The following is a 12,037-nucleotide window of genomic DNA, read 5'->3' as shown; positions in this document are numbered from 1 at the left end:
CTCAAGGAGCACAAAAGAAAGACACAAGAGCCACAAAAGACTCAAAGGACAGACCCAAAACCCCCCAAACAAGAAGCAAACCTAGAGACACCACCAAACAAGACTCAAACCAAGACACCACCTCCCAGCAAAAGAAAACCCAGTACAGACTCAAAACACCACACGACAGCCACCCAATCACCAGGAGAACATCAAAACCAATCACCCAATAAAACAAGGAGCACAAAAGAAAGACACAAGAGCCACAAAAGACCCAAAGGACAGACCCAAAACCCTCCAAAACAAGACGCAAACCTAGTGTAGACACCACCAAACAAGACTCAAACCAAGACACCACCTCCCAGCAAAAGAAAACCCAGGACAGACTCGATCAAAACACCACACGACAGCCACCCAATCACCGGGAAAACAAAGAACTCTGAAGTTTCTGGAGCCCCCAATCTCCTTCCAACAAAAGACATTTGGATTCCAAATGCAAAAAAGGCCACCTGCAGTTTCAAATCCATCAACTTCCAAAAATTCACAGCTGTCATTCCACCAAATTGAGTTGATGAAATCCATGGTAACAGATCTTTGCTTGGTTTCTTGAAAAAAGACCATGTCCACCTTTCTCTCTTTTAAGGATCTTCTTTATTCTTCCTCTTTTCTCCTTTTGGTTAACCCTCTGACATTTCAAGTCATACACTTCATTGTGTTGTAAATGCAGACATGAAACACTCTGTTGTACAATTTGAGAGCTTAGAATTGCCCTGCATTTCATTCAGCTCTGTCTAAATCTTTTTTCTTTTTGGTTACATCTCTGTCTAAATCTTGAGCTTCCATATCTGCAATCTTACGTATAACTTCATCCTCATCTCCATTATATCCCAATCCCATGATCTTGTTGCAAGTCCAAACTGCTTGTGCTTCATTCAGTATGATTCTATTTCTGTTAACATCACATTTGGAATTCCACCCAAGTGGAGTGGTGTGCGCGAAGCACAGGATCACTCCCCACCTTATTTCCTTACGAGTATTAGGGTTTCCTTGTCTATATATATGCATGTATAGAGCATAGGAAAGTTGTGTCATAATGTGAGAGAGAGAGGGGGTAAGGCGAGCGTGGGGGGCCGGTCTGTGGCCTCCGAAGAGGGACCGGCATATGGTTCCCGGAGAGTTTTTTTATCTTTGTGTATACGTTGTGTGAATATATATACTCGGAGAGTTTTTCTCTGAAATCACTGTGTGAGTTTGCGTGCGTGTGTCCCTTCGGTCCTAACAATACTTGAAGATAAAGAGGCAGAAAATGCTAGTGCTATAACTGTATAACACACGCTTTTTGTTTGTTATTCCTTCCCCTGTTATTGACAGATTTAACCAACTAATTCTACTTGATTATATAACAAGTACCAAAACATTATATGATTCTACCTGAATCCATTATTCTTTATCCCAAACTCATCGTCTTTGAACCAGTCGATTTGGGTGTAGACACCCTATTTTGGACTTTTCAAATTAGTTTACTTACAGTATTTGATTCCCCAATGATGAAATGGATCAGGAACACCCCGAAAATGTTAGTATGTTTGAGCTTTGAGCATTCCAAAACCCTTTCAGATCCTTTCAAAATTCTCTAAACCAGAACCAAAAAGCCTCAACAAAACCCAACTTACATACGCCGATAATAAACTGGCGTGCGCTGGTCCTCTGCCACGTGTTAGTCATCGGTCAACTTTGACCGTTGACCAAGCCCGAACTGGAGTACGCCAGTTATTAACTGGAGTAAGCCAGTCAAACTTGTGTTTTTAAGCATGCAGAAGCCATGGGAAGGGGTCTACAGCACTTGGGAACCTTCCAATCCACTGAAAAAGCATTCTCCGCCGGGGGACATTTTCTTACACCCATCCCATCGCCTTTCTCCTCTCATCCAATGAGAAGGAAGGCTTAAGGGCTAAGGCTCCAGTCCCTTTGACTGGCCTTAGCCCCTCTCTCTCCCTCTCCTCCTATATAAACCCCCTCTTTTCATCCTTGCAAGGGGGTTACAAAAAAAAAAGAGTTCCTAAGTCTCTTTCTCTATCTCTCTCCTTTGGTTTCTTGCTTTCTCTTCTTCCACCACTTGAAAGAGTAAGCAAGCAGCCCCTTTCATACATCATCCAAGCCCAAACATTCATCATCCATCCCTCAAACCTCAAGCTCAAGCTCAAGCTCAAAACACACCATCAAACTCAAAAGCAAAAGGTATACACCTTTGAACTGTTTTCCTGTTCTGATCTCTGAGGGGAGCTGACAGGGTCAAGACTGGTAATTAATACCAGTCCTGGCCCTAACGCTGTCAAGGCTTCAAAAACAAAAAAAAATCGTTTCTGACTAGAATCGGCGTGCGCCGGTCATAAGCCCGCGTACGCCGGTCCGTGGCAGAACGTACAGTTTTAAATTTGATATGTTTGGAGTCTGTCTGGAACTGGCGTACTCCAGTTAATAATTGGCGTACTCCAGTTCCAAGCCCTCCAGAACTGGCGTACTCCAGTTGTGAAATGGGGTCCAGATCTTTGTTTTATGCTTTATTTCCTGTCTATTCATCACCTTATTGCATGCTAAAAACTAGTCTACTGCTTTTTGTATTTAGAACTGTTTAGTTGTAATATTCAATATTTGTCCATATCTGTTTTAGAAAGCCTCTGGGATGCTCTCTGGTCATGTTTCAGAACCCAGATGATGCAAAGCCAAGCACTGGGTAAGGGGTGTAACTGGCGTACGGTCTCATACAATTGGCGTACGACAATTATGCAAAGATCCGGTGGCTGGCCCTTGCATCTTAGCTTAGTCTTGGCCTCTTTTAGGTTCCCACACTGTTTATGGGGTGTTCTGTTTATTTTCATGGCTTAAAGTCGTTTCATCTGTCTGTAATTATATAACCGCTGATATATTGACTGCGCGGTTTGTCCTGAGTGTGCGCTGGTCCATTCCAGAGCCCAAAGGGTTGCAAACAAAGACTGTGAGTTCATGGTAAGCGGAGTACGCCAGCGATGAGGTGGCGTGCACAGGTTGCGTTAGTATGCAGTGGCCTGGCCGGTGCATACTGATACGATACCTGCTCACATCCCTTCAAAGCAGCATACTCCACCTTACTCAAACTGCTCTCGGTGCTTGTTCTCAATCTATGATTATTATTGCAAGCAAATCATCCATAAAGCATTTTGTCACATAAATTGCAACTTGTTACCGTTTTAATCCCCATTAATTGCTCCCCTGCCCTAACTGGCTAAAAAAGATGATCAAACGAGAGAAAAATGCAAAAGTTTTATAAAAATGCCTGAGTAGAGACCGATCTCCGGATTGGGCGAGAGGGGTGCCATAAAACCCTTCCCCTCTCGTAAACTGGCTCCCGAACCTCAGATATCGAAGGTGACGACGGACCGGTCTACGCCTTTTTCAAAATCAAACAAACGTGTCAAACGTTTTCGGGTTCGGTTCCTTGGGTGTTTTCACCGCTAAAACCCGAGTGGCGACTCTGAATCGAGGCATTTCGCCGTGCTTTCTCCGAAAAAGGGGCCGTGCCCAATCTTTTAAAATGGACCCAATCAAGCATTTTTGGGGCGCGTGCCCACATTGGGCGAAGGCGAAGTTGAACAGTAATGGCAATGGAGCACCGTTTGTCGGAACAGAAGCGACAAAAGGAGGTCGACCGGGGGAGAAGGGGATCTATTCAAAGCTCTTGAAGCTATTATTGAAGAACCAGCGGTGGGCTTTGATCCCATGACAGCTGCCATTTCAATGATCTCGTGCAAAAATGGATTAAATGGAAATGGTGTTTCGAATTTGGAAGGGGGAGGGAAGGTTGTTATCAATTGGCAAGATATTCGTCTGAAAATCAACCATGACGATTCAAGCTTGTATTATCAAAACCATATAGTGCTTGGATTGCATCTTTCCCATGCCCCTGCCACCGCTGCAGTTTCGAGTATCGCAGCCAATTCATGCATCGCCGCTCGCCGCGATCTGTTCCTTTCTTCAATCTACCGTGGATGTCACCGGCGTCCCATCGCCTTCAATGTTTCTGGATCTCTATCAATGGAGAAATGAGAGAGAGTGTGTGGGGAAAGAATATGGACCACGAGGACCGCCGGTGATAGGACCGGCGCGTGGGTGTTCGAAGGGAGAAAAGAGATGGCACCAGCGTAGGTGTTCAAGATTTGGGGCAAAAGATGGAATCGAAAATAGAGATCGAGACTCCATCCCTCGTCTTCTCTCCACAGGCGGCCAATAATTACGGGATTTGGTTTATAGGGCAAACAAATTGCATTAATTATGAGATATGACGTCAATTACGGGATTTGATTTTTGGGATTGGTATCTCTAATAATGGTTAAGACCCTAGCTTTAAGATTTCATCCCAAATTATTTACTAATAATAATAAAATATATATATATAAAGGTAGTTCTGGGATTATTTTAAGATGGGGATGAAATCATAACTGTTTAAATTACATGGGATGAATACTTACATGGCATGACTAAAGAGGATGATTATTTAAATATTTCAGTTTGGAGTTGGTTGGTTAGTCAGGCATTTGTGTACGTATCTGTGTATCAAAGCACCTGGACGATTAGTTGGCGTATGTAAAAGTACGTAGGGGCGTTTCCACTAATGAATAAGTTGTTTGATAAAGAATTTGTAACAATCAAGTTGTTAGGTGTTTCCGGTAATAAATAAATATTTTAAAATTACTCCCTTCATCCAAAATTATTGGTCCCGTTTACTATTTCGGACCTCTCAAGGAATTGGCTATAGCTTTTACTCCCTCCGTCCCAATTTAATTATCCTCTATGGGAATTTGAGCTTAATTTCTAAGAAGTCAAATTTTTTTCTCTAATTTTCAAAATTAACCTTAAAAATTGTGAAGTTAATTATATGTATTTAAATTGCTTATATATTTCAATATGGATTTCAAAAACTATGTAATATGGATCTTGTTTAATAGATCTCAATTAGCTTTAGTATATAAAAATTTTAAAATCATGAAAATATATTAAATTGAAAGATATTGTCAATCGAATTCTAAAAATGACATGAATATCAAAAACTGCCAAATAATTAGGTGAGAAATGGTACTTTTTAGGGGCAAAATTGAAAGTTTGGCATGTCTTGATGGTTATTTTTAGAAAATAGACACTTATTTTGGGACATCCCAAAATAGAAATGTGAACACTTAAAATAGGACGGATGGAGTAATTTTTATTCTCTTTGTCCTAATTGACTTGTCCCTCATTCTATTCTAACCGAATAAAATAATAGTTATATCTTTAAATTGGTAATGAATTTTATATCCAATATAGATCTTGTTTGATAAATTTCGATTTTTTTATGATACAATGTTTTTAAAATCACATAAAACATTATATATTACAAGATATAATCAACTGAAAAGTGGCACGAACTCCCAAAAATGACAATTAAATTTGGATGAAGGGAGTAATAATTTTTATATCAAATATGGATATTATTTGACAGATCTTAATTAATTTTACTAAACAAAGTTTTTAAAATTATAAAAAATATTAATTATAAATTGTGACATATAGATAATTGTTTGAGTGACACAAAAAATAAAACATGATCAATAATTTGAGACGAAGGGAACATAAATTTTCAAATAAGCGAACACCTTCGGTATCCCCCAAGCATAAGGGGATACCGTATCCTCCGATCGAACGGTTAAGATGATGCCACATATGCAAAATTTGACCAAATATGATTGGTCAAACCAGTCATAGAACCGGTCGTCCACATTTAGTGTAATAGAACACTAAACGGCATAACTAATATGGAAAAAGAGCGTAACATAAAATTTAGTGGGTATAAATATGAGTATAACATGTCCACTAACAGGTATAACAATAGTATATAACAATAAAACAAAGGATGATGCTATGGTGTCCCCGATCATTTTGAGAACACCGTAATTTTTGGCATAACTTCACCATTATGAGCATAACTAAAACCCATTACAAGCAAAACCGAACCCAACAAGGTATAACCAAAGAATATCCAAAAAACCAACCAAGGCATAACAAATAAGTTATGCTTTGCTATGGTTCTGTTATACTTATAATGGTTTTGGTTATGCTCATAATAGGTTTTAGTTATACTCATAATGGTTTTGTTATGCCAAAAGTTACGGTGTCTCCAAAATGACCGGGGACACCGAAGTCATTCCCTAAAAGAAATAGGCATAAATGTCACTAAACGACATAGCATGTGTGTCATAATATGGTGAGAATAGCAAAAGACATTGAGAAGTGTGACCAAAAACCATTGAGGCATAACAAAAAGAAAAGTGGCATATATATATAACATTTAAGGGAATAACTTCGGTGTCTCAGGTCATTTTGGGGACACCATAATTTTTGGCATAACAAAACCACTATGAGTATAACCAAAACCTATTATGAGCCTAACCAAAACCATTATGAGCATAACAGAACCATAGCAAAATATAACTTGTTTGTTATGCCTTGGTTGGGTTTGGTTATGCCTTGGTTGGTTTTTTTGGATATTCTTTGGTTATACCTTGTTTGGGTTCGGTTATGCTTGTAATGGGTTTTAGTTATGCTAATAATGGTGAAGTTATGCCAAAAATTATGGTGTCCCCAAAATGACCGGGGACACCATAGCATCATCCTTTTTTTTTTTGGTATGTGTTTAACCGTAGTTATTAGGTGGAAAGTTTTTTTCAATGTTATGCAATTTTTGCAATTATCTTGAACAGTAAAATTTAATGGAGCTCAGTACATAAGTTTTTTTAATAATCAAGATCGATGATTTGGTTGTTAGCATTGGTTTATGTATTCTTGTAAACTTTGGTTTCAATAAACTATATTAAGAATTTTTATAGGTACCGAAATTCACTATTAGAGTGATAACTTATGTCTGATGAAGTATGTAACAATCAACAATTTACTTCAATCTAAACATTAATTGACTTAATCCATCCTATGTAAAAGATCGACGGTTTGGATTTATAAAAAAATAGCTCAAATGGCTCTTGAGTGGGGTAGTATAGGACTTTAATGCTCTAGATCCATTGAATGTGTTGCAATTCTATGGTTGTTTGATATCTGATTATTGCCGATTTTGGCGTCAATTCTAGAATCGATAAGAAGTTCAATCTTAACTGTTTAAATCGATCATCAGAATAAATTACTCGCTAAGTAGCTTTAGATTCTATACGTTCAACCTCATGGTTTCTAAACTTAAGTCTAGTGCTTTAGTGAAATGTACTGCACTCCAACGACCGCAACACAATAACAAAGATCGAGACCGTTCACTTTGTTTTGCTTTATGTTTTATTAGTCTCATCATTTTTTTGGCCTATCGGGTTGAGGAAGCCCTCATCTAGATGAAAAAAATCATGCAAAAAATGTTATTTTACGTTTGATCAATTGGCTACCAAAACTCGGTAGACTTTATTCTTGGTAAGGATGATATTATTGATAATATTTAAAAGATAGACGGTTCTAATGGCCAAAAATTACCTCAGGCGGTGTTGTAGTAGTGCACTATTTGACTTAAATGCCTTTGAAAACATCGGAATGGTACTGATTAAGTGGTTTCCAACGTTTGATTATCACCAATTTTTGCACTCATGATAAAATCGGTAAGACATGAAATCCTATTTGTCCAGATCGACCAAAAAAATAAAATTGTACCGATAAAATTTATAATGTAAATTTCATGTTGGCACAACTGGGCACATACAATAAGAAACACTGGGCACATATAATTCTTGGCAGACTGGGCGAAAACGAAAGACTGCGCTGGGCACATACAATAAGGAAGACAGGGCCAAAATGGAATTAAAGTTGTTTGCGCAATTGGGCTTGTAAAAATAGTTCATCACGCATTTTCAAAATGCATAATGTCAATCGTGCACATATAAAATATGTTTTACAAAACATGCATGGCAACAAAATTCACGCAAGCAAGTGAAGCATTCTAAAAATGCGTAATTCTTTAAAAAAAAATTACATCATGCATGTTGAAGATGCATTATATTGTGAGGTAAAAAACTAACCATGATAAATGGTTTGCTAGGGGTGTCGAATAAAAAGTCATGAATTTGTGGGGTCCATTTCGGATCTCCTAAAGATGATTTGAACCGAAAGTTATTTATAAAATATTTTTTTTATACATTCATGTATAAAATTAGTTCAATCCAAAATTCGTAAGCGCTTTTCGGCATTCCTAGGGGCCCTTCGAATTTCAAAACACCCTACGAATTCTAAAAGAGCCATTATCGATATCGGATTGAGCTAATTTTTTTCAGGAACCCATAAAAAATATTTTAAAAATATCTTGCAATTCGAATTATCTTTATGGAACCCATAATAAGCCCGACGGAAATCAAAAATATCATTGCCCGTTTAATGGCAACAAAAATAAAAAATCCACGCATCTTGAAAGAAGTTACAAAACTTAACCCAAAAGCCTCGTGTTTGCTGCCGAATAAATGAGAATGATTTTGTGGGCCCATTTTGAAACCCACAATTATGATTCGAATCGTAAATTATTCTTAAAATATTTTTTTATGATATTTTTTTAAAAAATAGCTCACTCCGATATTTGTAAGATATGCTATAAAGGTAAACATTTTATTTAAAAAAGAAAAAGAAAAAGAAGCACATAACGCATCTTCAAGATGTGCTATAAAGGTAATCTTAAAAAAAGGTAAGGGTTATTTCAGCATTCGTAGAGTGTTTCAAAATTCGTAAGCCCCCTACGAATGCTAAAAAAACCTTTAACAATATCGGATTGAGCTAATTTTTTTACAAGAATATAAAAAAAAACATTCTAAAAACAACTTGCGGTTTAAATTATCTTTGTGGGATCCATAATGGACCCTCAAAAATCAAAAAAATCTGAAAAAGTGTACTCACACATATAACACATCTTTTCGACCAACCAGAAAATGCTGATATTACATATAACACATCTTGAAGATGCGTAGATTTTTTTATTTTTGCGGGGATCATTAGGTCCCACAAAGATGATTCAAGCCGCAAGTTATTTTGAAAATATTTTTTATGGGTCCCTGAACAAAAGTAGCTCAATTCAATATCGATAAGAATTGTTTCAGAACTCGTAGGATGTTTTAGAATACGAGAGCCCCTATGAATGCTGAAGAAACCCTTATAATAACCGATTGAGGCAATGTTTTACAAGAACCCATAAAAAATATTTTGGAAATAATTTGCAGTTTGAATCATTTTTACGAGACTCGAAATCAACCCCACAAAATTATGTCCATTTATTCGAACCAAATAGGGAGCAATGCAAGGATTAAATTTGTACTCCAGCTTATAGCGCATCTTGAAGATCCAATAATGCTACCCACACAGAGAAAAAACACAAATCTTCCACAGATCAGTCCACGTGGAATAAAAATTGCAAATGGACCCACAACCTTTTTCTCTCTGCAGGACCCTTTTCCCAAAACCCACTTTCCCCAAATTTTGAACAGCAATTGTCTCTCTTCCACCACCGACGAGCCCTAACTCCACCGTTTCTGTGTCTCACCACCGCCGACGCCCACCCCATCATGTCCATCGTAGTCTCACACTTATTTTGCACGATTCTCTCTCTCTCTCTCTCTCATATTTGCATAAAAGTTTTCACATCTCCGATCAAAAAATTAAAGTTATTCTAAAGAAAATGCAACACTACCCGAAAAAATGCAGTACCCAGCCACTTCATATTAGCAAATCTTAATCATATTGCCATAAAATTTTCCCTTTTAATTTTTTAATCAACAACAAGTTCTACACTTTGATTCGGTTGAGGTGAATAGATATCCAAAGTACGAGAGAGGAGTGGTTTCCAGAGTATGAGAGAGGAGGGTTTCGAGATTCAGGTTGGGAAGCCTACCAACAATGGTGATATCTGCTCTTACCAAGTGTCAGTAATTCACGATTTGTTCCAGAAAAGAGGAAAACATGTACGAATACTATGATTCCAATTGATCTGTCGAGGATCGTGAAAGAGAGAGATTGAAAGTGGATTTATTAGAAAAGAGTAAAGATAATGGGGGCGGAGAAAAAACTAGGGAGAATAGTGAACAACGTGGATCTGAGAGGGGAGAGTGAAAAGCAGGAGGCGAGAGAGGAGAGAGAACGATTGTGGGCCCATTTGCAATTTTTATTCCACGTGGACTTATCTGTGGAAGATCTGTGTTTTTTATCTGTGTGGATAGCATCATTGTTGAAGGGCCAAAACCGAATTAAAGTTGCTGGCGCAATGGGGCTCATATAATTTGAGTTTTTCACTGCTCTGTCCACTAATGAGAAAGAAATTTGAGAAATGTTCACATTCTGAAACGTTTTGTAAAAATAGTTCATCGCGCATTTTCAAAATGCACGATGTCAATCGCGAACATAAAAAATGAGTTTTACGAAACATGCGTGACAAATCCACACAAGCAAGTGACGCTTTTTGAAAAAACATCACGTATCTTGAAGATGCGTTATATGGTTCGCTAGGGACATGAATTCGTGGGGTCCATTTCAGGTCCCATAAAGATGATTCAAACCATAAGATATTCATAATTTTTTTTTATAGATTATTGTAAAAAGTTAGCTCAATCCGAAATCTGTAAGGGCTTTTTCAGCAATCGCAAGAGCATCCGCAATGTAATAATAAAAATTGAATAACCAAAAGTTGCCACATCATTTTGTGGTTATCCATTTAAGACATTGTCAATGTTAGCAATGTAGATGTCCATAATATAATAATCAAAATTGGATAACCAAAACTTGTCACATCACCTTTTTAAACTACAAAATTCTAAAAACTAAATTTTTTTACAATAATTTGAATTCAAATACTCTTTTTAAAAAAAAGTTTTTTTTTTCAGAAAATAGTTTAGTGAATTTTCTTTTAAATAGTATTTTTTTTGAAAAACTGTTAGAAACCGTTTTTTTTAAAACATTTTTTTTTGTAAAAACAAAACAAGTTTTTTTGTAAATACTGTTTTTTTTTTAAGTTTCTGAAAAAAATAGTTTTTAAAAATAATTTTCTGAAAACATTGTTGAGAGAGAGAGAGAGAGAGAGAGAGAGAGAGAGAGAGAGAGAGAGAGAAGAGGGAAGAGAGTGAAGGTTTTTAAGTAATAATGGGTGTACTTGATTGAGAAAATATATGGACCATTAGATTTGATTATTGGCAAAAGGTTGTTAATTTTGATTATTCAAAGGCCAAAATTTGATGAGTTGCTGAAAGGTTACTAAGTTTGGTTATTATAATGTGAGAACCTTTTTGAGCAAACATTGCTAACTTTAACAATCTTTTGATTTTTGATTATTACATTGTGGATGCTCTAAGGGCCCTACGAATTTTAAAACACTCGACGAATTCTAAAATAGCTCTTATCGATATCAGATTAAGCTAATTTTTTTCAAAAACCCATAAAAAATATTTTAAGAATACCTTACAATTCGAATTATCTTTGTGAGACCTATAATTAGCCCTGCAAAAATAAAAAATATCATTGCCCCATTTAACGGCAACAAAAATCACAAATAAAAAATCCACACGTCTTACGTTATAAAACAAGGTACTAAACTTAACCCAAAAGGCGTCGTATTTGCTTCCAAATAAATGAGAATGATTTTGCAGTACTCATTTTGAGACTCACAAAGATAATTCGAACCGTAAAATATTCTTAAAATATTTGTTATTTTTTAAAAAAAAATTAGCGCACAATGATATCCGTAAGAACTTTTTAAGTATTCGTTGGGCTCTGGTGGGTTCATAATTATGATGGGGTAGGTGACTGGTCAGATGACATGGCGGATGACTAGGCGCTTACATAGCACTGATGTCATCATCTTCTTCACAGGAAAATAGGCCGCGTGTAGAGAAAATTGGGTTTTGACAAAAAAAAACTTCCAATTTTGACCGAAAGATGCGGATCACCCCAAATTCAAACAGAGGCATATAATACCTTTCCAGAATTGTCTTGATGAGATGAACATGATGGACGGATTAGATCGTCTTTTTGAGCA

This window comes from Rhododendron vialii, chromosome 2a, assembly GCF_030253575.1.
Source record: "Rhododendron vialii isolate Sample 1 chromosome 2a, ASM3025357v1".
Classification (NCBI taxonomy): domain Eukaryota; kingdom Viridiplantae; phylum Streptophyta; class Magnoliopsida; order Ericales; family Ericaceae; genus Rhododendron; species Rhododendron vialii.
Note: the sequence above shows the minus strand (reverse complement) of the source record.